Source organism: Hypanus sabinus, unplaced genomic scaffold (genome assembly GCF_030144855.1).
Source record: "Hypanus sabinus isolate sHypSab1 unplaced genomic scaffold, sHypSab1.hap1 scaffold_727, whole genome shotgun sequence".
Classification (NCBI taxonomy): domain Eukaryota; kingdom Metazoa; phylum Chordata; class Chondrichthyes; order Myliobatiformes; family Dasyatidae; genus Hypanus; species Hypanus sabinus.
Window position 1 is genome coordinate 1421 of NW_026781578.1, and position 27928 is coordinate 29348.

Below are 27928 nucleotides of genomic sequence, written 5' to 3' on the forward strand. Positions count from 1 at the left end.
GGAGTCTTGCCCGAGGATTTATATTTCCGTCTGTACTTGTGTTGCTTGAACCTTCTCCCCAATCAGATAATAATTCACTATTGTTCCTTTTGCCAAAAAGCACCATGGTACATTTCCCAATATTGTATTCCATCTGCCACATGTTTGCTCATTCTTCAAATTTGCATGTGTCCTTCGGCAATCACATTGCTTCCTCAGCACTATCAACGCCTCCATCTATCTTTCACCAATTTGTCCCATCGACCAAACTTCGGACTGGGTCCACGTCCGGATTACCTTGGTTGTGTCAATCATAATTTTTGAAGTGAAAACCAGTATGTCATTCTGACTTCGCTTGCTTTCTGTTTCTCCGATTCGTCCAACCACACAAGTTACTGGTAAAAGTAATCACATATCTAGCATATCCACTTTCCAAACTGACCTGATCATCCGGGGAGACTGACGGCACCAGCGGATCCCCCAAGAATTTCTTTACTCATTCAATCTTCTAGTTTTTAATGGAGAATCCTGTCAGATAGATCTTCTGGAAATGTTTGAAGAAGTTACACGCAGGTTGGTTACAGGAGAAACGTTAGATGTTGTGTACTTGGATTTTCAGAAGGCCTTTGAGAAGTTGCCGCTCATGAGGCTGTTTAACCAGTTAATATGCAATGGCATAAGACCATGAGACCAGCATATGTAGGAGCAGAATTAAACCATTTGTTACATCGAGTGTGCTTCGCCATTTCATCATGGCTGATCCAATTTTCCTTACAGCTCCAGTCTTCTGTCTTCCACACGCATCCACTCATGTCCTGAACAATCAGGAATCTGTCACACTGTGCATTAAATGTACAGAAACATTTGGAGTACACATATGACTGTGGTAAAGAACTCCACTGATTCGCCACTCTCTGGCTGAAGGAATTCTTCCTCCGTTCCGATTTAAAAGGATTGCCTTCCGTAAAATCCTTTCCACACTCACTCTATCAAGGCCTTTCACTATTCGATAGTTTTCAATGAGGCCACTGTTAGTTTTTCCGAATTCCAGTGAATACAGACACCAAGTGGTCAAACATGTTTCAGGTGGCTCGCCATCCAATCCTGGAATCACTTCCGTGAAACTAATTTGAACCATCTCCAGTCAAACACATCTTAGATAAGGGGCCCAAAACCGCTCATAACACTCCAGGTGAGGCCCCACCAGTTCTTCATAAAGTGTCCGCATTATCTTCCTGCTTTTATATTTTGGTTCTTTGGAAATCCACGCTCACATTGCACGCCTTTTTCACCGCAGACTCAACTTGCAATTTCCCCTTTACGGACTGTTACACAGGACCTCACAGGTCCCTTTGTGGCTGAGTTTCTGTTTGTATTTTCTCTCCATTTAGAAAAGAATCATTGCTTTCATTTCTTCTACCAATGTGCATGATCAGAGACGGTACTACCTTCCATCTGCCATTTCCTTACCCATTCTCCTCATCTATGTAGCTGCTTCTGTCGCCTCTCTGCTTACACAAAGCTCCCTGCCCATCCAGCTGTCTTCATATCGTCTGCAAACATTGTAAATAAAGGCGATGAATTCCATCATTGAAATCATTGACATGAAACGTAAGAAGAATCGGTTCCAACATGGAGCCCTGTGGAACCCCACTCTTCACCGGCAATCATCGTTTCGATTATTTGACAGGTTCATGGAAACTTAGTCTGCTGTGCACATTCATTTGCTGATTTAGCTCAGACAATAAAGGTACTTGTTAATAAATACAAGCTCCTTCTGTAACTAAATGATCGTTATTGCTGATGGGTAATCCTTGTAACGCATTGTCTCAATTGTTACAGCTACATCTGACATCATCCGAAAGTCAGCACACAGTAGCATTAAACAATGAGGCCTACACAGCAATATCGATATCAGTCTCCAGAACGCCCTGATAGTTTACGCGAATAGAATGGCTGGAAGTAGGTGTGTGCGATTTGCTCGTGCCTCAGGATTTAGCAGCTGGAGCTTAGAGCAAAAGGGGAAAAAAACGTGCAGCTGCAATAATACCATTGATAATAATTTATCTGTTTACAAACGGTATAAAATTGTAGCATCATGCATCCCATAGCTATTCGACACTCACTTAGGTAATCACAATATAATTACAGAAGAGCAGAAAGTATGCCGTGAGGGTGTGAAAATATGTAAAGATAACTGATAATAGATTCTGTAATTCTAAATCAAGCCCGAATGAATATCTGAAAGCTTTCATGCAGTTATGTTGACTACAAAAATCATTTAATTCTGCCCCACACTAGAGACCATGTCATTTGGACTGGACAACCGCAGAACATTAAACACATTGAACGGTGCAATAGAGCGAGTAGAGCAGCAAGATCCGATAGTCCCCATGGATGGATATGAAACATATAAACACCTGGGATATCAAAATGCAAGCAAATTAGATCATGGCGTGACAAATGGAAATAAACCACTTCAGGGCTTAAGAAAATGCGCCAGAAAGAGCTCAATAGTGAAAATGTTACAAAGGCAACACACAGCTTTGCTGCAAATACATTATATTTGTTTGTCAAAACCTATCTGGAAAACTGATAAGGAAAAGTAACAACGGAAATGAAAATTTTAGAAAACACTACATGCACTTGAGAGCAGGCACCTCGGACAAAGGCGGAAGAGAAATAACAGACGTAATAAGTTTACACACTACCCAGATGAAACTTAGAAAGATAACTCTTCATCCAGGAAGACAAGCTTTAGTAATCAACGCGAACATGTGGAATTCTGATATGGAGACCATACCATTAAACATAACTGAAAGTACAATATCGGAAAAATAATAAAATTGTCACTTCAGAACAGAAGGTTATCCGACGGAAGAAAATGACCTTCCACGGGGGACTTCCGCACGATCAGAACAGAGCCGATGTCGACAAGGAAACGGCGAAGGTTTGGCTCAGATTTGGAGTCCTTTTCCCAGGAACGGTGTAACACAAGGTGGTGAACTCTGAACCAATATAAAATACAGAAGAAAAGAACAACCAGTTCAAGCCAACAATGTCACGAGAAAGTAGAAACAATCGAACGCGCACAGGATCCTGCAGCAGGTTAACTCAGTTTGATTACTGATCCAGGTGAAATCAGGTGGTAAGCGTCATTCACCAAGTTCTTGCTTTAAAATGCTAACCCATAAAAGGCAGCGTACGCTACTACAGAGAGAACCTGATCCAACAACAACTTATAGCCATTCCAGACAGACACAACTTCCATAAATCAACATGAACAACACCGGCAATGTGCTGACTTAAAAGAGAATTTGAAGTGCTATTGAAAATGATCAGGGAATAAGATCATAAGACAAAACTGCATTGCACAACACCGAATCGAGAACAGCTGTTCCCGCAGTGGGCTCAACCAGAGCTGGTCGTAAAGCCATCTCGGAGGCATTCCAGAGATTCCCCCTGTTTGGATCTGGCACCAACCTAATTTTCCAAATCTACCTGTATATTGAAATCGCACATGATCATCGGAACATTGCCCGCTTGGCATGTATTTTCCATTCCAGAAATTCCCCCTGTTTGGATCTGGCACCAACCTCATTTTCCCACCTACCTGTATATTGAAATCGCACATGATGGTCGGAACATTGCCCGCTTGGCATGTATTCTCTATCTCCCGTTGTAATTTGCACTCCACATCTTTACTCTGGTTTGGACGTCTGTATATAACTCCCATCAGGGTCTTTTCTTTATTTTCGCAGTTTGTTAGTTCTACCCACAATGATACAACACCTTTCAACACTATGTCACCTATTTTTTATGATTTGATTTCATTTTGTTTTTACCAACAGAGCCACCACAACCACTCGGCCTATCTGCCTGTCCTCCAAGTACAAAGGGAATCCTGGGACATTAAGCTCCCAGTTATAATCTTCTCTCAGCCACTGTTCAGCAATGCCCACAACTCCTTTCACGCCGATCTGCAGCTGTGCTGCAAGTTCATCTTCCTTATTCCAGATACTGTGCGCTTTCAAGTATAACATCTTTAGTCCTGCATTCACCCTTATCGATTTTGTCACCTTTTGCATTGCAACATCCTGTTGTTTGCAATTTTGCCCCATGATCAGCCTCTCCTTGTTAAGAAGTCTCTCTACCCACTGGCTCTGTAATGCGAACAGTTCATCATCTGCACCTTCACTTCGGTTCCAATCCTCGGCCAAATTAGCTTAGACCCTCCCGAACAGACATTGTCCAGTTTACATTGTCCAATAGTAATATTCACAACTGGTCTCATCCCAATGACACCATGCATTAGTATTAAACAATTAGGCTTACACAGCAATAGACATGTAAATCTCCAGAAAGCCACAATACTAAACAACTCCAGAATAAGTGTCCTCGGCTATGCACATACAGCAAGTTGGACCAGCTTGAGCTGAAAAAAAAAACTAAATAAAAATCTGAATGAAAGAGTTCATTATGCTTGAGATAGACGGGGTTGGTAATGCTGATTAACTCCCAGTACATAACAATTCTCTCAATGGTGTGTTTCCCAAGCAACCTCTGGGTTCTCTACCCCGTCTGAACAAGCCCAGCTCCTGACCTTCACATGATGTTTAACTACTAAGCCCAGCGGAACCATTTCTATTGACAGGATGAGGAGCAAAGGCGACTCACCATGGCTTCGGACGGATGGGGCTTGTCAGCCGGGGTTGGCACTCATCACGTGATGAAAAATTCTGTTCTCAAACCTATGAAAAAAAACCCAGTCCAGGGGAAAGACTCGGTAGCAAACGATGAGGAAAAGTCCGGAGCAACAGCTCCACGGCAAAAGCGTGCTCTGTGTATTCTGTTGTAATGGCTTTCATATTGTCTTGTGTATCAGGGAGACAACTCGGTCGCATCATCCACGGTCCACACTGGCCAATGGGGGGAGTCATAATAATGCAAAGCAGTAAATAAATAAATAAACAAACCAATGAATGAATGAATAAATAAATACATACATACATACATTCATACGTAGACAGATGATAGATAGATAGATAGATAGATAGATAGATAGATAGATAGATAGATAGATAGATAGATAGATAGATAGATAGATAGATAGATAGATATAGGTAACTAGAGGTTTAGACAGACAGAAAAATAGACAACTTGATAGATGAATACATCACATTAATATTAAGAGAACATGACTTTCAGAGTCATTGAAAGTGTGTCCATGGTTGTGGAATCTGTTCAGTTTTGCGATGAGTGAAGTAATCCGCGTTGTTGCAGGTGCCTGATGGTCGGAGTGACGAACTGTTCCTAAACCTGGTCTTGCGTCTCTTTCCTATGGAAGCCGGGGTAAAAGAGAATCACCTGGAAGGTGGACGCTCTTGTTTATGCCTTCTGCTTCCTTGTGACGTCACACGCTGTAGATGTGTCGCTAGTTTCCTGTGTTTTCACCTGTCGGGTGTGCGGGGCTTTTCCTGTGATGGGATGCGATGCATCCACTACCTTGTGCAGGTGTTTCCGTTCTGCGGCATTGGTGTTCCCATTCCGGGCCGCCATGCAGCCGGTCAATACTGCACTCATTGCTGAGATTTATAGCGCAGTCCAAGCCCAGATTAGAAAACCAATGGCAAACGGCTCCTTAGTCTATAACTCAAAATCAAATTTCAGCATGCTTTCATTCTCACAATCTGCCAGCGTGTTGGTTCCACCGCATTTGGGTCTGCCGCGGTCTGACACGGGTCAGGTGTCTGAGAACTGGATGGCTGCTAATATATTCTGTTGCTAAGGGAGATTCTGGGTCTGAGTCGCTGACACGACGTCAGAAGTTGGTTCATTATTAGCAGATATTCTAAGGGTTCGAATATGTAAATTGTTGGATAGGCCAGGTCTGATTAGGTCTGTGCGTGTTACCTTGTGCCTCACCAATCTTACAAGGGTTTTCGCGGAGGTGACCAGGAAAGATGATGAAGGAATCACAGTGGGTCAAGTCCGCCTGGACTTTAGAAAAAGCCTTTGTCAATGTCGGGCCTGAGAGGTTGGTCCGGAGTGTTCTGTCTTTTGTCACTGTGAATGCGGTAGTAAATTGGATGCAACATTGGCTTACAGCAGGGGTTCCCTTCCTTGTATCCACGGACCCCTCGGTCAATCGTCGGTCTCCATGCAATAAAAATATTGGAGCCCCATTCCTAGATGCAGAATCCAGAGGGTGGCAGTAGGTAGTGGCCTCTCTAACTGGAGGCCTGTAGTTACTGGTGTACAGCAGGTGCTGCTCTGCGTCCAGTGTTGTGTGTTATATAGATCAACGATCTGACCAACAGTCTGATAAATTCACTCTGCAGATTTGCGAATGATCCCGATATTGGATAAGTGGTAGACAGCGAGAATGGCTGATGGTCTGGAATACAGGTCAGTGTGTGGTGTATCACTTTGGGAGGACGGCTTACACTGTAAAAGGGAGGGCATTGAGTACTGCGGTATTACAGAGGGACCTGGGAAGACTGATCCATAATCCCTTGAAGGTGGCGTCGCAGGCAGATAGGGTTGTAAAGAGAACTATAGGCACATCAGCCTTCAGATATCGAAGCGACGAGTTCAGGGGTTGTGATGCTATGCTGAAGTTGTACAGTTGGAAATGCCTAATATCGAGTATTGTATGTGTTCTGGTCACCAACCTACATGAACGATATCAATAATCTTGACGGAGTGCATAGAAAAATTAGAAGGATGATGCGGGGACATGAGGAGGGGAGTTGGAGGGAAGGATTGAGTAGGTTAGGAATAGGTTCGTATTCCTCCAAGCGTCTGTGTAAGAGGGAAGGTTTTTAAGAGATGTTCCAATTTATGAAGGGTGTAGATAGCTTAAATACAAGCAGGCATTTTCTACTGAGGTTTGACTAGAATTGTGAGCTACGGGTGAACGGTGAAATATATCCGGGCAATATGCGGCGGAACATCTTCTTGAGGCAGCGAGAGTGTGGAACGGGCTTCCAACGGAAATGGCGGATGCGGGACCGATTTCAACATTGAAGAGGAGGTTGGCTCCGACACGAATGGGAGGGTTATGGACGGCATGGTCCAGGTGCAGTGTCCACGGGACTAGGGGGAGGATCAGTTCGGCGCTGGAGGATGAGCAGAAGAGCCTGTTTCAGTGCCGGACTGCTCGATGACTCTGACCAGATGCCACTGCGGGATGTTCCCCAGCGGGGTAAGGGTACTCCCGTCAGGCCGGGTGTGGCGAGGCATCAATATGGGACCACTGACCATTTCTCTCATAGTCTGCTGTAGGCAGAAATAATTACCGCACATTTGTGCAATTCTACTCACTCAGTTCAGCAATAATTTGGTAAAACTACATATTATATTGCAGAAAGCAATTTGGAATTATCCTCTGAATTTGGCGGCTCTTGATCTGGCCTTGAGTAAGCTCAGAAACTCCGGTGACTGAATCACTGAGCGACCGGCACGATGGTGAAAGAACTTATCATGTAGGCAGGATCAGGAGAGGAATATGGACAGTTGCCTTTTCGGGTCGAGACACTTTATCTCGACTCTTCATAGAATCCATGGTATTCAGATCTTCGAGGAGGGGATCGCTGCGCACAATTAACCATTTTATTCTCATGCACATCGAAAGGGGTTCGACAATTAGTGCCAGAATCCTTCCTGATTTACCATCAATCCGCTTTCCCCGGCACTCAGATATTTGCGCGGCTCTAATCTGAAGCCAGTGCACGCGCGGAAGCTCAGTTCTTGATGCTGATTCATAATGCTGCGTTATTTCCAATGCGTCTCTCCTTGGACCCTCGCTCTGCTCCTGACGTGCTGTGGCCGAAGTGACGCAATTGGCCTGTTGCAAATCATGTTTTATGAAATGCCAAAGAACCCCCGACCCCCTGCTTCTCCATGTTTCACTATCTAAACACGAGAGCAGCGTGCTTCAGGAATAGATGGGTTTAATTATCCCGATGCTTTACTGTGTTCGTGTATTTATGCCCCATTACCCACTTCATCTCTGTTTAGCAGTTCAATACACACTTTTTTCCCAGAATCAATTTCTTTCTGAAATTCAACTTCGAATATCATCTAGTAACTCTGTAACATATTTAATATCGTCAGTGCTACTTGTTTGCATTAAGACCGGTGTTGATACAATATTTTCTGTTTTTCTCTGTCTGGTACAGCAGCGGACAATGTCTGTAATGCTGGGTTCACTGGTTTGCATTTCGCGCCGCATACTCGCCAACATCTGTGTTTGCGACTGACTCCGGTAACAGTGCAAACAGTGAGGGTTTGCGCCAGAAATCATTCATGTTAATGTCCATTAAAATTCAATCCCCGCAAGCAAAGTGACAGTGAATCACATGAAAGGTGCGTCATCACGGGGAATTAACGAGACAGAGACTCCACTCGTGAGTGTGGAATCAGCGCTGATGAGGTGGACTCACCCACAGGATTACAGACTACTGTCGTCACCATCGATGGTCAGATAATGACCTGTCATTACACGGAGTAGTTTGACAACATCACATTTGGTGTTGCGAGCCCAGCATCGGCCGTCTCTTGAGGCTTCATGACAGGTGTTGAGTTCAGTTGAATGAAATAAGGCGTGTTATTTCCCCACTGGCATTACGGTTCGTTAGAGCAGAGATATTTTTGCTATCTAGCGTTAATTAGCACCAGTCACTGTACAAGTTGTTTTCATTTTTGGTGACCGATTTTTCTATATAAGTACGTCATTTTGTGCTTCAGCTACATTGAGGACGGAAACATCCAGACGCGGTGGACCGTCAACAACGTGTGATCCGTGAAGAGTTTTACCCAGTAGCCGCAAAGGAAATGTGCTCTCCGGGCTTTTTTATAACTGTTTGAGTTCATTTACTAGCTATTTACAATTTCTAAGACAATTAGAAATTGGGAACATTCCAAACGGAACAGCCTTGGATCAACAATGATTCTAGAGAGGGCTATTTGTTACACAGTCATTGTAATTGTCGATATCCCGGGTAAGTACCTTTCGAATATTTATACGAAAGCAGAGACCTCACGCCGCTCTCAGCTACTGCTGATGTGATTTTAATCGGTGATTATTAAAAATCCCTAAAATGCTGTTCCGTTCATCTCAACCTCCTGCCCGGTTGTCGTTTTAACCTGGGTCGTGCAGACTTGTCACTGGACTGCTTCACCAATCCCACCCCCCAAAAACAAATTCTCTTCCCTCCTTCTGAAAAGTAAACTCATATTTCCCCCTTCTCTTTCTCCGGGCACTGTTCAATTAACGGCCAATCTGTTTTCTATTCTTTGACAATTCCTTTTTTTTTTCCCGTCACCAAATTCTGAGCTATGTTCCTTGGTGTCAGCACAGTTCCCTCTAAAATGCGGGGGTGCGCAGCCTCGTCATAATTGAAACTCCCCCGCGAACATGGCATTTGTGGACAAGCAGCTGGAATTTCTTTTACACGATGCTAACATCATTTTGAAATTTTGCGAAAATCTTTCGAAAACTTTGGTAATATAACGATGAATTTAACTGGATTAATGAATATAATCCATAAATGTGCTAAACACTAAACGTACCACATTTACAGTGAAACATTTTAGCTTCAGCGAACGTGCATTGTCATTGTTTCAAGTTACAACACTGTCACAAATGGTCAACATGAAGACAGAATGGAAGTCGGTCGCTCACTGTTCAGAAACCACCATCGCCGTCCCGTCAGAACTTTTCACTGTTGCATCCTCCCTGTCAATTGTGACTGTCTGACAGTGTTTACGTGTCTTGTGTGTTATGTTTTGTCATCGATTGAATTGCATATTACAGATTTAAACAATATTACAAGTGCCGAGCACTTTTAAGACCGGGTAACGATGTTCTGCTCAGAGCAATGGTTTGTCCCCGAAGCAGTAAAATAAATGAGAGGGAAGGTTGCTGCGGTGCAAGATCTTGTTTTCAGAATCTGACCTTGCAATCGAATCAAACTCAGACTTTCGGAAAGAAGCGTAGGTGCGCACTTCAATAGCACTACCCCTCTCCTTGGAGATACCGCGCTTGGAGTTCTGTGAACAGTTTTGGTCGCCCTGTTATAGGAAAGGCAGAAGTCCGCTAAAAATGGTGCAGACAGTATTCACAGAGTTGCTGCAGGGAATCTTGGGATCGAGTTGCAGGGAGAAGTTCGGCCGAGTGGCATTTTATTGCAAAAGGCAGGTGGTTGGCGGACGAGGTGAATTAAACCATTCAACTCCGTGGGGTAGGGGAATCGTGAACAAAAGGCGGTAGATTTTTCAGAGGGCAGAAATGTAGCTGGATTCCCAGCGACGTTTCCTCACATAGAAGTTGCTCTGTGTATTGAACAGCCTGACAAAGGAAATGGGAGAAACAGAGTCGTTAAAAATATTTAAAGTGCACGTGGACAGTTTGACGAATCTGATCCAATCACGAACAACTGTATCAGATGGCCACGTCGGTCGGCATGGAGATATTGGGCCGAAGGACCCGTTTCTGTGTTCTATCATTCTTTGACTCTGCTCATCGCTGCTGCATCCGTGAACGTGAAGAGATTAATGTGAGCATGCGCAACTTTAAAACGTTTTATGCTGCGGTCACGTGTTCAAACAAGTAAAGTATCTTTTAACTTCCACTGATAATGTCCAGCAGAGATTTAATTTCAAGAGAACTATTGACGGCTGTGTTTCTGCCAAAAAGTACGTTTGATTTTGTTTATTCTTATTGCTGGTCATCTTTGCTTCACTGCAGTTAACCTTGTTGCAATCATCATTCTCAGCCGAGGAAACTGCGGTCTCTCCAAATGCGTCACGCGGTACCTGGTGGCGATGGCTGCGGCGGATCTAATGGTGGTGATTATCGAAGTCCTGTTTTACCAGATGAGTCGAGCTTACAGATTTCATTACGGAGTCCTGGGCAACGCTCCGTTCTGCCTTGTCCACTACGTCCTGTGTCACGTGGCCGTTGACTGTTCCGCTTGGTTTACTGTCGCTTTCACTTTCGATCGCTTTGTGGCCATTTGCTCTGCTAAATTTAAAACGAAGTACTGCATCTCCAAAATTGCGAGTTTGGTGATCGGCGCAATATCTATCGGTTTCTGTTTAAAAAACATCCCATTTTATTTCATATATATGGGAGGAACAGCATGGTTGACGAGTGATAACTGGGTCTGTTTCGATAGGAGTGTATTTCTTATTTCGGGATCGTTTGAGGGGTTTTATTGGGTGGACCGTCTGTTGAATCCGCTACTTCCTTTCTTCCTCATTTTGACCCTCAATGCTCTGACCGTCAGACAGATTCTGGCGGCGAGCAGATTACGCAGGGGACTGAAGGGACGGGGAAATTGCGGGAAACAGCGAGATCCGGAGATGGAGAGCCGGAGACAATCCATCATTCTGCTCTTCAGCCTGTCGGCGAGTTTCCCTCTCTGTTGGGCGACAACCACTCTGGTCTTCATTCTCATGCGATGCCTCTACACAGACCTGGAAACGTCAATCCGGTTTTTTAAGGCACAGTTTTCGGGTTCTGTGATTCAGAATTTCAGCAGCTGCACGAATACATTTATCTATGGAGTGACCCAGACCAGATTCAGAGAGCAGATGAAAGCTCTTCTGCTCTCTCCGGCTAATTTAGTTTTGAAGATTTTTGGAAGTCCATACCGAGCAGGAGAAAGCATCAGATAACTTCCTCGTTTCGGAATCAGAATCAGGTTTATTGTCACCGGCAGGTGTCGTGCAAAATAAACCCACATCAGCCATGAATAAATTGGGCTCTCTGAAAACGTTCCTGTTCTCAAACAATACCTTTGCTCCCAACAGTTCAGCTTTCCCTTTTCTTCAGTAAAATACTCTCATTTCCTGCTATAATTTACATAGAAACATAGAAAACCGACAGCACAATACAAGCCCTTTGGCCCACAATGCTGTGCCGAACATGTACTTACTGAGAAATTACCTCAGGATACCAAAAGCCCTAAATTTTTCTAGGCTTCATATAGCCATGCCGGGGTTTCTTAAAAGACCCTGTCGTATCTACCTCCAACACTGTCGCCGAAAGCCCATTCCACGCACTGGCCACCACGTAAAAACTACGACTAGAATCTCTTCTGTACCTACTTCCAAGCACCTTATACCTGTGTCCTTTTGTGTTAGCCATTTCTACACTGGGCAAAAGCCTCTGACTATGATTATCAATGCCTGCCATTAACTTGTACACCTCTCATCCTCTGTCGGGTCCCAGGAGAAAAGGCCGAGTTCACTCAAACTACTCTCATAAGGCATGCTCCCCAATCCAGGCAATATCCTTGTAAATCTCTGCACCCTTTCTATGGTTTCCACATTCATCCCGTAGTGAGGGGGACAGAACTGAGCACAGAACTCCAAGTGGGGTCTGACCAGGGTGTTATATAACTGTCAGTTGCTTGTTTACTGTCCTTCTGTAAAATGTATTTTACCTTGCACATTATCTCACCCGAGTATCCAATGTTGAAAAAGCATCGATCCATTCTCGAAGCGTTCAATAGCTGAATCTATGGAATGGTCTGGCCGTGGCTGCCAATCCCGGCATCCAATCCCTTTCTGTATTGCTTGGTATTTCCCTTTACCTGATGTTACAGTTTGCTTACTATAGCCAGCATTTTACTAGCAGACTTTTTTTTTTGCCTTTTTTTCTGTCTGAATAGACCCCTCTAGTTTCAGCACAAATCGGAACCCACACTCTGAATGAGATATGCTTTTGCTTCGGCCCAATATCGCTGTAATTTGAGAACACATCAGTCTCCCATGTCCTATTGAGCTGGCTGTTTGATGGAGAACATATCTATTCAAATGGTCTAAATCAGGATGTCTGGAATCGTACTGTACAATCCAGAATTGCTACAGCACTTTAAAACATTCATTTATTAACAAGTAGTTTCCATCTGTATAAATATCACAATCGTCCCGAAATTGTTGCAAAGGTTGCACCACTTTGTTTCACATTAGCCTTTTCTGAACGAAATATTGTAGACAGGGTGTGCTTGGCGTAAAATCAGTTTAGCAATCCGGAACTCGTATCTGCTTCTGGGTGCAATCACTGTTTGATGATTGCTTTCAAATTCAGACATTTGAATTTCCGTATTTGGACCCTAACGTGAGAATCCGTCTCTGACGGACAAAGACGTATCTCACACGTATATTGCTGTGGCTTCTGGAAGCTGCTGACCCTCCCGCTGCTCCTTTTATAATACTCCTTCTGTGATCAACCCGTATAATGCGCAGAGCACGATCTGTAATGGTGCTGCGTAATGGCCCAATGGAGCTAAATGTCATTTAGCCATGAATGCTCATTTAATATTAAACATTTTTATCAAAAGATCTGTCGGAGGTAATGCAGACCCTCTCGCAGAGTTTACCCGCGGAAGTAGCGTTTGAAGCTAGCGAGTATCAGTGTGATGCGAACAAACGTAAACCCATTACATGACTGTTTACCGCGATTAAACTGATAACAAACCTGAAGAATGTATCACAATCATATTGGCAATGGCGATCTGACCGCTAATCCGGCATTGAAAACAGATGAAATCAATTAAACTCAGATTTTCCCGAGTTATTTGGGCTCCCGCATTTACTTTTCCGGTTCCTTGCACTGCAAAGCCATTGATCCATATCTCCCATTACGGGGTGCGGTATCCCTGAGCGGGTCGGCAGCGATCACAGATCCTAATTACAAATGCACTGAGTAAACTGCTTGTACTTGTCAGTAGGCAGTGAATGTCTTTACGTTTTTTATGGTCTGGAACAGGCCGGACCGTAGGTTTACACAGCTGAACCTCCCTAGTAACCCAACTGATATATACAGCCACATGTCCGTGTGGAACTAACTTTCCCAACTCTGTGTGTGTGTGTGTGTGTGTGTGTGTGTGTGTGTGTGTGTGTGTGTGTGTGTTGGGGGGAGGGTTATTCTATTGGTTTACTTACTTTAATTCCAATTGTCGGAAACGCTGTCGAGTTATGAACAGATTCCCCGATACTCAAGCGTATTAACAACATGACGGAATAAAAACAAATTTCCACCATGATCCGTGAATAGGACGGACAACATGGATTTATAAATGTTTCTATTCCACAGTGTCAAAGATACAGCAGGAAGTTCTGCAGCTGATCCACTTATTCTACGATTGTAGCTGTTGCCGGTCTGCTGAAGGAAATGAATTGGAAGCGCGAGCATGAGCCCGTCACCCGTGAGCACATTGGACGAGCGGGACAAGCGATACTCCAACTATTCCGGAAGGCGGTAGTCATGAGTCTTTCATTGTTATGAGGATGAATGATTTTTGGGGTACTTCACATTATCTTCAGCGGAACTAACGTAAAACTGTCAATTTTGCCTTAGTAAGGTATATCACAGTATTAAGTTTTACTACTCATGTTAAACCTTCATTTCTTGCCAATTAAACAAAATTTTCCAATACAATTGCTAAACTCACTTGACTTTCATTTATATGAGAGGTTTGGAGAGGTAGGGATTAGATTATCCTTGAAAGATGGAAGACGTGAGGGATCTGTCAGTGAATATATAAAAATGAAGCGCAGGAACCATGGACTGTTTCCGATCGCACTATGAACGGTCAGTCTCGGGTAATACAAATAACGCGTCTCGATTCAGAACAGCATTCGAAACAGAGGAATGAAATGCCGCGAATGGAGTCTATCGGTCGTCACTTCGACAATTTGCATTTCTAAAGTGAAATCCCTTCCAAAATTAAAAACAAAACGGGACAGAATCCTCCAATGATACAGCGGATGAATAAGCAAGTGGGTTAGGTCCTGATTTCCAAAAGCTATATAACAGGATGCAAGTTAATTGGGTGTCAGAAAGATTAAATATCTTGGAATAATAGAAACTGTTTCTGTACAGAAACAAAACAGAACTCTATTATGTTTCCCTTTTCCTGGACTGGTGGAAGAGTTACAATCGATTTCCTCAGAGATCAGTTGCAGCAGAACATTGTTGTTCTTAACATTAATATAGAGCTGAGTAAGTCTGGAGTTGAATAACCAAGTGATGCAGTACGAGTAATAGAGTAACAGGAAATATTGCATTTAAAATTGAACACTGAGGATTAAGCAGTGTTTTATAATGAATCCCGATAAGAAACCACGCCTCTTGCACCACATTCTTGCACTGACGAATTATGTTTTCAACTAGACACATAGACCTCGGCATCAGCTAACAATACGGACACCACATCTCCTCCACAAGCCTCTTCCAATCCCTCAACGCCTTGCACCCTACCGGAACCCATTGATCCGGAAATTTCAACAAGCCTCCATCACTGACCCACGCTCTCACACTGAACACACCCACCCTCCACCCACTCCCAATGACCAGACGTCACTGCAAGATCTCTTCCCAGTGAGACGCAACCGAGTCCATTCCATTACCACGGGTCCTTGCCATTGAACTTCCGGACTCCAAAAGTTTTAAACAAGCCCAATTATCACACCGCCTCCCTTAAAATACCTTCAAAACCCACTTCTTCATGATCGACGTATGACAATGGCTCTATTCCTCCCCATTAGATTTTCCCTCTGACCACAATATTCCAACAGTTACACCGCCACATTAACCCCTGATTGGGCAATTACACGTCGGCCACTCCATTGATCGATATTCCACCAGCTCCTCTACGAACCGCACACCTCCAAATATATTTCCTACTGACCCAATCTTCGACAAAATGTTCCGTTTTGAATCCTCCTCTCCAACAGCTTCCTCCAACACAGCACATTCGCCATAGTTCCTTTGAAACCATACCTCCACACTGGACCACAGCCCCAACAGATCCCACTGACCCCATTCATACCGACTTTTCCCAATGACTCTACACCTCGCCACCAAACTCAACCGGTTGCCCAATTCCCCATATGTTATCCACGATACCGTAAACCTTCCACCTTCCAATGAACACGATATTTCTTCCAGCAGCTGCCACTGACTTCACACATTCCCATGTACTCAGCAGCGCTCCGGTCCGTCATCTGATTTACACCCGTTCAAATACTTCTTGTTCCGTTTGTATGAACAGTCCTGGACTGACTCTGCACTAAGTGAACTCCGTTTCTCAGGAATCCACGGAGGTTACAGTCCGGTAACTTCCTAGTATTTCCTGAGGTACTATGCCTGCTATCGGACGCAATACCTCGGTCAAGGTCAAGATTTCCATGGCAGCATACAACCTCAAGGAGGACTCAAATTGAGCATGATCTGTAGGTTAAAGTAATTGTCGACGTTTCGAATCGAAACCCTGTATCAGCGCCAATGTTCTATCTAATATTCTGTATTTCACGGGGATTTATCTTCCTCTTTGAGGACCTTTCAAAATCTGTTGCTTTCTGGGCCTGATGAATGCGGGAGGGGCGTTGGCGGTGAGTTGAACGTCCCGATGTGTTTTACAAAGTATAACTGCTTGTGAATTGGAGGGCGCTAGCCCGATACTGTAATGGAGTCAGGTTCACCAGGAGACTTTAAAGGCTATGCAGAGACAGGGAGCCATGTTTTCGAGATGAATCCTATAATTCGCCGCGAAAAGAATATGGAGCGGATGACATCCTTGTGTCCAGTTCACTGGGTAAATTCCGTGGCGGACAGGGATTCTCACCATCATAAACTGACCCTTTTCCTTGCTCACCTTTGTTCTCACTCTGATGTAAATGATCATCACTCTTATCCTCTTGGCAACCCGGGCTATCGCTCATCCAGTCAACGTCGGTTGATATTGCTGGTCGCAGGAATGTCGTGCGGAGCAGCCCTCATTTCTCTACCCTGTCCTTCACTCTCCGGTCTAACCTTTCTGAAGATTTTATTACCAGTCTGACTCCGTCACTTCCCTTTCCACTATTTCACTTGTGCTCCATAGGTTTTCCAGGGCTTGCTGATTCATTGCTCTAAAGAATTTCCCATCAGCCGGACAAACCGCAGAACAACTCATGCGCCAGGGTTTCCGTCTACACGGTTTCCCACTGATAGTGTATCAGACAGAGGTGCTCGATTCACCTCCCAGCTCTGCTCAGTGGAACTGGCTTTGAGATAATTATCTTCCACCTAAACGAGAATCACGTAAACTAACAACTCGCTTTATCAGTCTCCTCAAATACATTAGGAAAATTAACCCGTTAGCATACGGATGACAGCTTCCCCGTTCTATGAGATTTCATCCCACCTTTCTTGCATCGAAATTGAAACAATTAATTTGACCCGGAATCCCAAGCCACACACTCCACCTAGGAGTTCAGACGGTGAGACAGTTTACACAATCCATAGACTGTTTAACTCACGAAATTAAAGGGACACCTACAATACTTTGTAGTTTGTGACGGATAAGGTCTGGAGGAACCAGGAATATTTCGGATCTTGGCTTCAGTTCAGAATTCCATTGTACATTCAAGATCTCGGTAGGCCGTCAGGTGCCGGTCACAGTTGGGCGGGTTCTGTCACAAACCCGGGTCGCCGATGGAGTATTCTGGAGTTCTCAGCCTTCCTTACTGATTTTTTTTGGTGTGTGTCCGTGTTCTCTGAGATTTAGTAATGTTAGTTGTAAAGTATTGTTGCGTTTCTGGTGTTGATGTGTTATAGTTGAGTCTTCTCTCACTCCCATGTGAGCAGCCATTGCCCCCGGATAGTTCCCATTAAATTTCCTTGAGACTTTGCCGGCGTCCAATTAAGTACCCTTGGACTTTTGCCTCTTATCACAATGGTGACCTGTAAGCTGCTCACGAATCGGGGGTTTAATCAGCTGGACAAGGATTCCTCCGTACCCTTGAGTGTATTTAAAGTTGAAGGGCTAAACCCTCGGGGCTCTGTCGGCCTGGTCCTTGCGTAATGAAATTACGGCCGAGTTATTTCAAATTGTACAAGAATGTGTAATTGCTACTGCTTTTGGCGCTTTTTTCAGTTTGATTAATAAAATTTCTAGTTTTGTTGAATCTTCCTGCGTGCAGCGTGACAATACAATTCACAAATTCCAAAACTCGAGCAGTTCGCAGTTAAGCCTCCTCTGTTATGATATGAAACAGCGTCATACGTTTAAGCCGCCAGAAAACCCGCAGACAGTATTTTAGATTTTGTTTTATGACCCTGGAACCTTATGCAAGTCATGCTTCCCTGGTGTTGATGCCGGATCTATAATTAAGGACCTGTGTAGTGATTTATCAAAAACCCAACATTGATCGCTGCGACGCATCACTAGCCCCAGTCCTGTACTCCTAAATAAGGACAACCCCCATCCATCTAGCACATTGTGCCACCTATCACGATGTCAATATCAATGCTCCGGTAGTGAGTGCCTAGCACTACACATTCTTCTAACTTTTTGTTGACATGCTTATAAACTCAGTTCAATTCGCGAAACATTATCGCCCAATCCGGCTCTTCAGAATCCCTTCTCTGCATTTCTCACCAGTAATATGAGGCTCACTGGCCCTCAGTTCCCCAGCTCCTCCTTTGAGCCCTTCGGATGAAACGGCAATCCTGTCGTCCGCTGGTACCTCATTGATCTCAGTCGAACGTGTAACTATCTTTGCCAGAGGCATTGCTTCTCAGAAGTGCCTGTGAAAGGCTGTGAACTCCCAGAGGTTTGTCCATCCACATGTTCTTCAGGTGCGACACACCTCTTGTGCTTAGCCCCTGTTCCTGTGCAGCCATGAGCAGCGCCTCTGTCTGCCCGTCAGCCCTGCCATTTCGCCATTGATAAGACATTCTTGTGACAACCACCTCTGATATACGGCAATGGTACATCACACGTGCTGTGGCTTGTCCTTCCATGGCCTCTGGTCCTCTGGCTCTGGTTCAGCTTCTTCTGTTTCCATATCCACTTCCTGCTCTGTGACGTATTCCCATAAGTGCCATAGGGACCATCTTCTTGACATATTCATGGGTGTTTCTCATTTCATCCAGGACTCTGGCCTTGACCCTTCCTAGCCCCCGTCGTACTTTATTCCAGTGTCGCTGGACGATGGACTGTGGATAGAATCCTCCGTGTCTTGTTAGAAGTCTCCGGGTATTGATATTGTTTTTAGAGTATAAATTAATATATTTCGACCAAGATTACACACCCCGCGGTCCTCCAGAAACGCAAAGAATACTCCGAAGTAAAACGAGCATTAAAGAAAAATAAGATTACATTTCAAACTCCGTACGCTGCTAAACATCGAGTGTTTTATGACAATGGGATGCAGTTGTCCCAGACAGTGGAAGAGGCGACTACAGACATGAAGGCCAGTGGGTTGCCCGTCAGCATGAGCAAAACGAAAGAAAGCCTGGCTGAGGAAATGTCCCGCTCGGCTTGGGAAATAGTGCGAGAAACGAGAAGGCAGGAGACGGGAGGAAGCCGAGAGAAACATATCAGGAAGAGACCGGGAGTGTCGCAAAGACAATCCTCACCCCTTTCAGAAGAGCCATAAGATTTGGCTAACTTTAAAAATGCTGAAAAGACAAACAAGAGCAAAAGCACACGGTGATATACCTATCTCGAAAAATACATTATAATGTGGATTTTATATTACTTAGCAAACACAAGGAAATCTGCAGATGCTGGAAATTCAAACAACAACACACACAAAATGCTGGTGGAACACAGCAGGCCAGAAACGTCGACAGCGCTTCTCCCTATAGATGCTGCCTGGCCTGCAGTGTTCCATCAGCATTTCGCGTGTGTTGTTGTTTATATTACTTAGTTGTTATTCTCTATTCGCTCACTTACTCCTTTTTCCCCAGCAAAATGAGAATATATATGTGTGTGTGTGTGTGTGTGTGTGTGTGTGTGTGTGTGTGTGCGTGTGTGCGTATGTTTGCGTGTGTATATAGAGAGATAGGAGTAAACAGGGAAATATTTTCTGTGTAATGGATTTGTTCACTGGCATTTAAGAATACTGCAATGGGGGCCCTCAACTCACAAGTAGGAGGGGTTATCCCCACAGCTAGACATTTCATCTAGCTCAACGCAGGGTCGTCTACTGGAGACCTCAGCCTTGGAGTCACACGTCTGTTGCCATTTTTGTTATTATTTGCGTTTCTTGGTTCTTATTTGTACAGGGAGTAGATCGATTAAGTGTTATTCTAATTTCAATGATACATTGACAGATAAATACAGATGGATAAGGACAAGGTAAAATTCATTTATTTTAATGTAAATGGGCTATTAAATACAATCAAACTTAAGAGAATTTTATCCAAAATGAAAAAATGGAACAAACCCATGTGGTATATTTACAGGAAACTCATTTAAGTGATAATGTTGATTTTGACCTACAAACAAAGAATACTATTTGGAAACTAAATTCAAGTCTACTAAATGATCCGTACTTTAAGGAACAAATTAAAAAAAGAAATTGGTCTCTGCTTGGAATTTAATGATAATGGAAAGGTTTCACCTCCCATTTTATACGATAATCTGAAGCGGTCTTAAGAGGGAAAATTATAGCGATATCTTCAAATAAGAAAAAAAGGAATAAAACATAAGGGGATTTAGAAAATAAGCTGAAAGAACTAGAGAAAAAACACAAATTGAATTTGGCACAGGATACATTAGGGGAAATTAAAAGAATTAGGAATTAAATAAATAATTTGGCTACGAAAGAAATCAGGAAAAATTAAATGGTTCTGAAACAGAGACATTATGAAAGTGGATTGAAATCTATAATGGCGTGGAAACTGAAAAAAAAATTAGCAGAAAATACAATTCATAGAATTCGGGACACAAGAACGAAAATGATAAAAAAAAATAAGCTAAGTGAAATGCAAGAAACTTCTGAAGTGTTTTACAGAACACTATATTCCAAAGTTCCAGGGGGAAGCATAACCCAAATTGACACCTTCTTGAATTCTCTAGAGTTACCCACTTTAAGCGAAGAACAAAATAGAAGGATGACTGATGACATAACTGAAGTTGATTAAAAAGCTTCAATTAGTCGGCTTAAATTAAGCAAGCCAGCATGATTCGATGGGTAGACGGCAGAGTGGTACAAATAATTTAAAAATGAGTTAATTCCTGTTTTACTCCCCACACTGAACTGGCCCCTTAAAAAGGCACAAATGCCACCCAGTTGGATGGAAGCGATAATCTCAGCTATACCGAAAAAAGGCAAGGATAAAATGGAATGCGGGTAATTTAGAACAATATCCGTTCTTAATGTAGATTATAGGTTATTTACCTCCATCGTGGCCAAATGATTAGAGGAATTTCTACCCATACTGATAGGTAATGATCAGACTGGTTTTATACGACAACGCCAGACACAAGACAGTATACAAAGGACACTTCACATTTTGGATCATATACACAAAATAATATCGATGCAATAGTGGTAAGCATGGACGCTGAAAAAGCACTTGATTCGGTTAATTGGAATTTACTCTGCAGAGCTTTACATAGATTTGTTTTCCAAGACACAATTATTAAAACTATACAGACACTATATGACAATCCTGCTGCTAGGATTAAAGTCAATGGATGTTTATTAAATAGTCTTACCCTAGAAAGGGGTATGAGACAGAATTGTGCATGGCCACCACTACTCTTCGCACTATCTTTGGAACTATTAGCTCAATACATCAGACAAAATGAGGATATCAGGGGAATTATTATTAAAGGGACAGAGCATAAATTGGCTTGTTATGCGGATGACATTTTGATCTATCTAGGGCAACCAACATACTCTTTACCTAAATTGATGCAATCCTTTGAACAATATGGTCAATTATCAGAATACAAGATCAACATAGATAAAACCCAATTACTTTCATATTACTATAGCGCACAATAGAAATTGAAAGTTGATACCCCTGGGCATGGCACACAGTCTTTCACATATTTGGGCATCATTATCCCAAAAGATTTGGCAAAATTATCACAATGTAGTTATCAGCCTTTATATAAAAAAATTAAGCAATATGTGTCATGATGGAGCCTGATTCATTTTTTCAGTCTCAGTTCAAGGATTAAGTCTATTAAAATTAATATACGGCCCAGACTGTTATAGCTCGTTCAGACCTTACCAATAGAGATTAATCAAAATCAATTCAATCAATATATCAAGGTATATTCGGCAGGGTAAAAGGCCTAGAGTTCGTCTCAAAACTTTGCAATTAGCAAAGGAAAAGGGGGGATGGGGCCTACCTTCTCTTAGAGATTATTATATTGCAGCACAGTTGAGAGCTGTGATATGTTGGTGCAACCCAGCATATGACACTCATTGGAAAAACATTGAGGAGCAGGTACTTCCCATCCCCATACAAGCAATTTTGGCTGATAACAACCTGCAAAGTTACATAAATACTATTGATAGCCCATGGGTGAAATTGACTCTTAAAATATGGATAACTACTATAAATGAATATAATCTAGAGGGAGATATTGCAATTCTTAAATGGTGTGCATATGACTCTGATTTTACACCAAATAAATTGGATGCTAGATTTAAGTACTGGACAGCTAAAGGAATAACAGTTCTTTGCAACATAATGAAAGACGGAACACTGTTCAGTTTTGAAATGCTTAAAGAGAAACATTTATTAGAAAAACAAGATTTTTATCGGTATTTACAAATGCGACAATATGTTAATAAGACGCTTAAAAATGTAACCAAGGCAAATACATGCTTGATAGAACTCCTTAGAAAAGCATATAATTCAGATAATGGTAGTAGAATCATTTCAAGCATGTATAAGGGAGTGGCAAATGTAAAACACATTCGACTTCATACATTAAGTCAAAATGGGAGAAGGAAGGAGGGATAATTATATCTAAGGAAGGATGGTCATCAATATGGAGATATCAACGGCAGGTCACCAATTCACAGAAATGGAGGGAGTTCGGATGGAAAAACTTAATAAGATATTTTATTACACCTTCTTAGAAATCCCATTATGATGGTAACCTCCCTGCCTGCTGAAGAAATTGTGGAAATCAAAATGCAAATCATTATCATATTTTTTTGGGACTGCCTTTTTATCAAAAACTATTGGAGGGGGATACATAATGCCCTAACAAGACATCTTTAAATGTAAAATACCCTTGGAGAGTAAGACCATATATTTTGGATGTATACCTCAAGAATGGATGAAATGAGATAAATATTTACTGAATATACTGTTGGTGGCTGGTAAAAAGACTTTTTCTAGAAAATGGTTATCACAGGAAAGCCCAACTTTAAATACATGGATGGAAATTACAATGGACATTTGCAAAATGGAGTAGATAACAGCTTGTGTTAATCATAAGCTGGAACAATTTGATTCATACTGGGGAAAATGGTTTAACTACATAATGCCTCATAGGCCTGATTTTAATCTCACAGATCAATGAATCTGTTGTAAAAAAAATCACTCCCTACCTGTACGTAGTTCTTTCCTTTTGTTTGTTTGTATTTTTGTTTCCACTGTTTTTTATAAGTGTATATCCCAGATAAATACTTTGTGGAAATTTTGTGATATATATTTTGTGATATGATATGTGATATGACATCTTATGGAGCTGTTTGTTTGATGAACTTGTTACATACCCCGTAACTGGGTGTCTGATCAGCAGAGAGAGAAGAATCCGTTGGAGTCTGGTGGTACCAAACTAAAGGTGTTTATTAGTAAACGACACAATACAGAATCAAAAATGCAAATATACATATAAAACAAGTTAGCAGTAATTAACCTAAAAATGTAGGAATAATAATAAGAATAATAAACAAGCTCTATCGATGTCTAGGGGTAAATGAATTGTCATAGGAAAGTATAGAGTTCAGTTCATAAATGCTGAGGTGATTATACTTGTGTTGAAAACGTTGGAGAGAGAGCGTGAACGACGGAGAGCGAGCGAGCGAGATGTAACAGCAACAGCTGTGGCAGGAAAACCTTTTGTGGCTTTCTTAATCCGTCGTGTTTTTGTGGTCTTTCAGTTATAACCCCTCCGTCCTTCAGCTAGACTGTTCTTCTGTGGTGGACTCTTCACTCTGGCATGAGTGGACACACAGAGAAGTCCCCACCGGCCCTGCTGTAACACTGTGAGCTTTACTGACCGATCACCTGGTTCGGTCTCCGAAGCCCCCACCTTTCTGTGGGTTCCCGACAGTCAATCAGTGTCCACTAGGGTGTCTCTCCAGACCTTTCTTTTATCCCCACTCACGGGGTCTCAGCTATCCATAGAGGGAAATTTGGAAATTGACAACATTCCGAACAGAACAGCCTTGGATTAACAATGTTTCCAGACAGGGATATTTGTTACACCTTAATTGTAATTGTCGGTCTCCCGGGTAAGTACCTTTCGATTACTGATACGGAAGCAGAGATCTCACGCCGCTCTCAGCTACTGCTGAGTGAGTGAGTGTGTGTGCCTGTCTGTGAGCTGCTGATTGTGCATCGGTGAACAGTGGCAGGCATGCAATGATGTTTGTCCAATGGTGCAAATTATAAGTCAGCGCGATGTGCTGGGGAATTAGCTCAAATGGTAGAGCGCTCGCTTAGCATGCGAGAGGTAGCGAGATCGATGCTCGCATTCTCCATCGACATTTTGTATTCAGAGGATTCCTCGCATCAAATTCCTGAACTTGGATTTCACAAAAGATGCGGTTGGCGCTGAGCGAGCGGAAAGTGTCTCTGTCAAAGGGCAGCGAGAAAATGTCGTAGGTTTGCTGCGTTGAAAGCAGATAGGAGGAAAAGCCGGCTGGCAGCTGGTGTTTCAGTAATGAATGAGCTGCAGGCGACGATTCCGGCATAAATCGGGTGAGTGGTTAGAAGGACATTGCCCTGGTTACTGGGTGAAAAGTGAAAGCTGAGTAACCTTTGATTTGAACGGGCGAGGACGATCAAAGAGCTGTGTTGGAATCGCAGTGTCCCGAGAATTGTCAGAAGCGCGGTGATCGGCGTCATCCCGTGGCCTGTGGCCCCCAGTGCTGGAAGAACGAGATCGTTGCCATAGGCAGGCTTTTGCCATCGGTCGACAGATGCCAGGCTGAAATCTGCATAATGATTGTCGGTCGGACCCAACGTGGAAAAACTTGGTGTCGCTTTTCCTTCGATAGCTCAGTTGGTAGAGCGGAGGACTGTAGAGGAAATGGAGTCATCCTTAGGTCGCTGGTTCGATTCCGGCTCGAAGGATCAGGACTTCTTTTACTGCGCCCATCATCAATTCCATACCACAGCCTCGCCATGATTGAAATTCCCCCGCGAACGTGGCATTTGTGGACAAGCAGCTGGAATTTATTTTATACCATGTTAACATCATTTTGAAATTATGCCAAAATGTTTCGACATATTTGGTAATATAATAATGAAATACTCTGAATTTAACTGTATTAATGAATATGATCCATAAATGCGCTAAACACTAAACGTACTACATTTACATTGAAGCATTTTAGTTTCAGCGTACGTGCACTCTCATTGTTTCAAGTTACAACACTGTCAGAAATGGTCACAATGAAGGCAGAATGGAAGTCGGTCGCTCACTGTTCTGAAACCACCATCGCCGTCCCGTCAGAACATTTCACTGTTGCATCCTCCCTGTCAATTGTGACTGCCTGACAGTGATTACGTGTGTTGTGTGTTATGTTTTGTCATCGTTTGAATTGCATATTACAGATTTCTAAAACGTTACAAGTTCCGAGCACTATTAAGACCGGGTAACAATGTTCTGCTCAGAGCAATGGTTTGTCCCCGAAGCAGTAAAATAAAACAGAGGGAAGGTTGCTGGGCAGCAAGCTCCTGGTTTCAGAATCTGACCTTGCAATCGAATAATAACTCAGACTTTCGGAAAGAAGCGTAGATGCGCACTTCAATTACACTACCCCTCTCCTTGGAGATACCGCGCTTGGAGTTCTGTGAACAGTCTTGGTCGCCCTGTTATAGGAAAGGCAGAAGTCCGCTGAAAAGAGTGCAGTCAGTATTTACAAAGATTTGCAGGGACTCGCGGGATTGAGTTACAGGGAGAGGTTCGGCCGAGTGGCATTTTATTGCAAAAGGCAGAAATGTAACTGGATTCCGAGCGACGTTTCCTCACATAGAAGTTGCTGTGTGCATTGAACAGCCTGACAAAGGAAATGGGCCTTACAGAATCGTTACTAATTTTTGAAGTACACATGAATAGTTTGACGAATCTGATCCAATCACGGAAAACGGTATCAGATGTCCACGTCGGTCAGTATGGAGATATTGGGCCGAAGGACCCGTTTCTCTGCTCCATCATTCTTGGACTACTCCTCGCTGCTGCATCGGTGAACGTGAAGAGATTAATGTGAGCATGCGCTGCTGTCAAACGCTTTGTGCTGCGGTCACGTGTTGAAACAAGCAAAGCATTTTTTTACTTCCACTGATAACGTCCAGCAGAGATGAACGATGGATTTTACCTCAATCGAACAAATGACTGCTGTATTTCTACAAAAACAATGCTTTTGATTTTCTTTAATCTTATTTTTGGTCTTTTTTCATTCACTGCAGTTAACCTTGTGGCCATCATCATTCTCAGCCGAGGAAACTGCGGTCTCTCCAAATGTGTGACGCGGTACCTGGTGGCGATGGCTGCGGCGGATCTAATGGTGGTGATTATCGAAGTCCTGTTCTACCAGATGGGTCGAGCATACAGATTTTCTTACGGAGTCCTGGGCAACGCTCCGTTCTGCCTTGTCCACTACGTCCTGTGTCACGTGACCGTTGACTGTTCCGTGTGGTTAACTGTCGTTTTCACTTTCGATCGCTTTGTGGCCATTTGCTCCGCTAATTTTAAAACGAAATACTGCATCCCAAAAATTGCGGGTTTGGTGATTGGCGCAATATCGATCGGTTTCTGTTTAAAAAACATACCATTTTATTTCGTATACATGGAATGGGCATCGTTGTTGGTGAGGGGTCACTGGGTCTGTTTCGATAGGCCCGTACTTCTTTTCTCGGGATCGTTTGAGGGGTTTTATTGGGTGGACCGTCTGTTGAATCCGCTACTTCCTTTCTTCCTCATTTTGACCCTCAATGCTCTGACCGTCAGACAGATATTGGCGGCGAGCAGGGTCCGCAGGGGGCTGAAGGGACGGGGAAATTGCGGGAAACAGCGGGATCCGGAGATGGAGAGTCGGAGGCAATCCATCATTCTGCTCTTCAGTCTGTCGGCGAGTTTCCTTCTCTGTTGGGCGACAACCACTCTGGTCTTCATTCTCATGCGATGCCTCTACACAGACCTGGAAACGTCCATTCGGTTTTTTCAGGCACGGTTTTGGGGATCTGTGATTCAGAATTTCAGCAGCTGCACAAATACTTTTATCTACGGAGTAACCCAGACAAAATTTAGAGAACAACTGAAAGGTCTTCTGCTCTCGCCGGCTACTTTAGTTTTGAAATATCTTAGGTCTGTACCGCTCAGATGATAGGATCAAATAATTTACAAATTTTGAAATAAAAAAACCTGCAGTGAAAGCATATTAGTGAATTGAACTGCCTGAAAGTGTTGCTGTTCCCAGCAGTTATGCCTTTATTTCTGAGGGGAAAAAATCCAAGTATAGATTGGATTGCTTGGTAATTTCCGTCCTGTAAAATGTATTTTACCTTGCACGTTATATCGCCCTGATGCCCGGTATTGAAAACACAAAGATCCACTGTCGAAGTGTCCATTTTCTAAACCTTCCTAGTGACCTGGCCGTGTCTGCCAATCCCGACGTCCATTTTCTTTCCTTCTCGTTCGGCGTTTTCCCTTTATTTAAAGTTCAGGTTTATCTCCTATACCGGTATGTTGCTGGGAGAATAATTGCCCTTTCTCTGTCTGTCTGAAGCTTTCCAGTTTCAGCAAACATCGAATCCTACAGTACAGATGCGATGTAGTTCTTCATCGGCCCAACTTGTCTCTAATCTGACAACATATCGGGACACATTTCCTATTGGCCTGAGAGTATTTTCAAACTGTAAATATAAGTTAACCTTGCTAAAGCAGGTTTGCAG

The 27928-nt window shown here is 43.1% G+C and overlaps 2 non-coding genes across 2 annotated transcripts; both read left to right on the plus strand.

Annotated features, from left to right (window-relative positions):
* The first annotated feature begins 24437 nt into the window (after window positions 1–24437).
* On the plus strand, window positions 24438–24510 carry trnaa-agc (transfer RNA alanine (anticodon AGC)). The gene has a single exon. It is a non-coding gene; the product is annotated as a tRNA-Ala (tRNA).
* Window positions 24511–25019: 509 nt separating this feature from the next.
* Window positions 25020–25105, plus strand: trnay-gua (transfer RNA tyrosine (anticodon GUA)). Its single transcript is given in 2 exon segments — window positions 25020–25056; window positions 25070–25105. It is a non-coding gene; the product is annotated as a tRNA-Tyr (tRNA).
* The last annotated feature ends 2823 nt before the right edge of the window (window positions 25106–27928 follow it).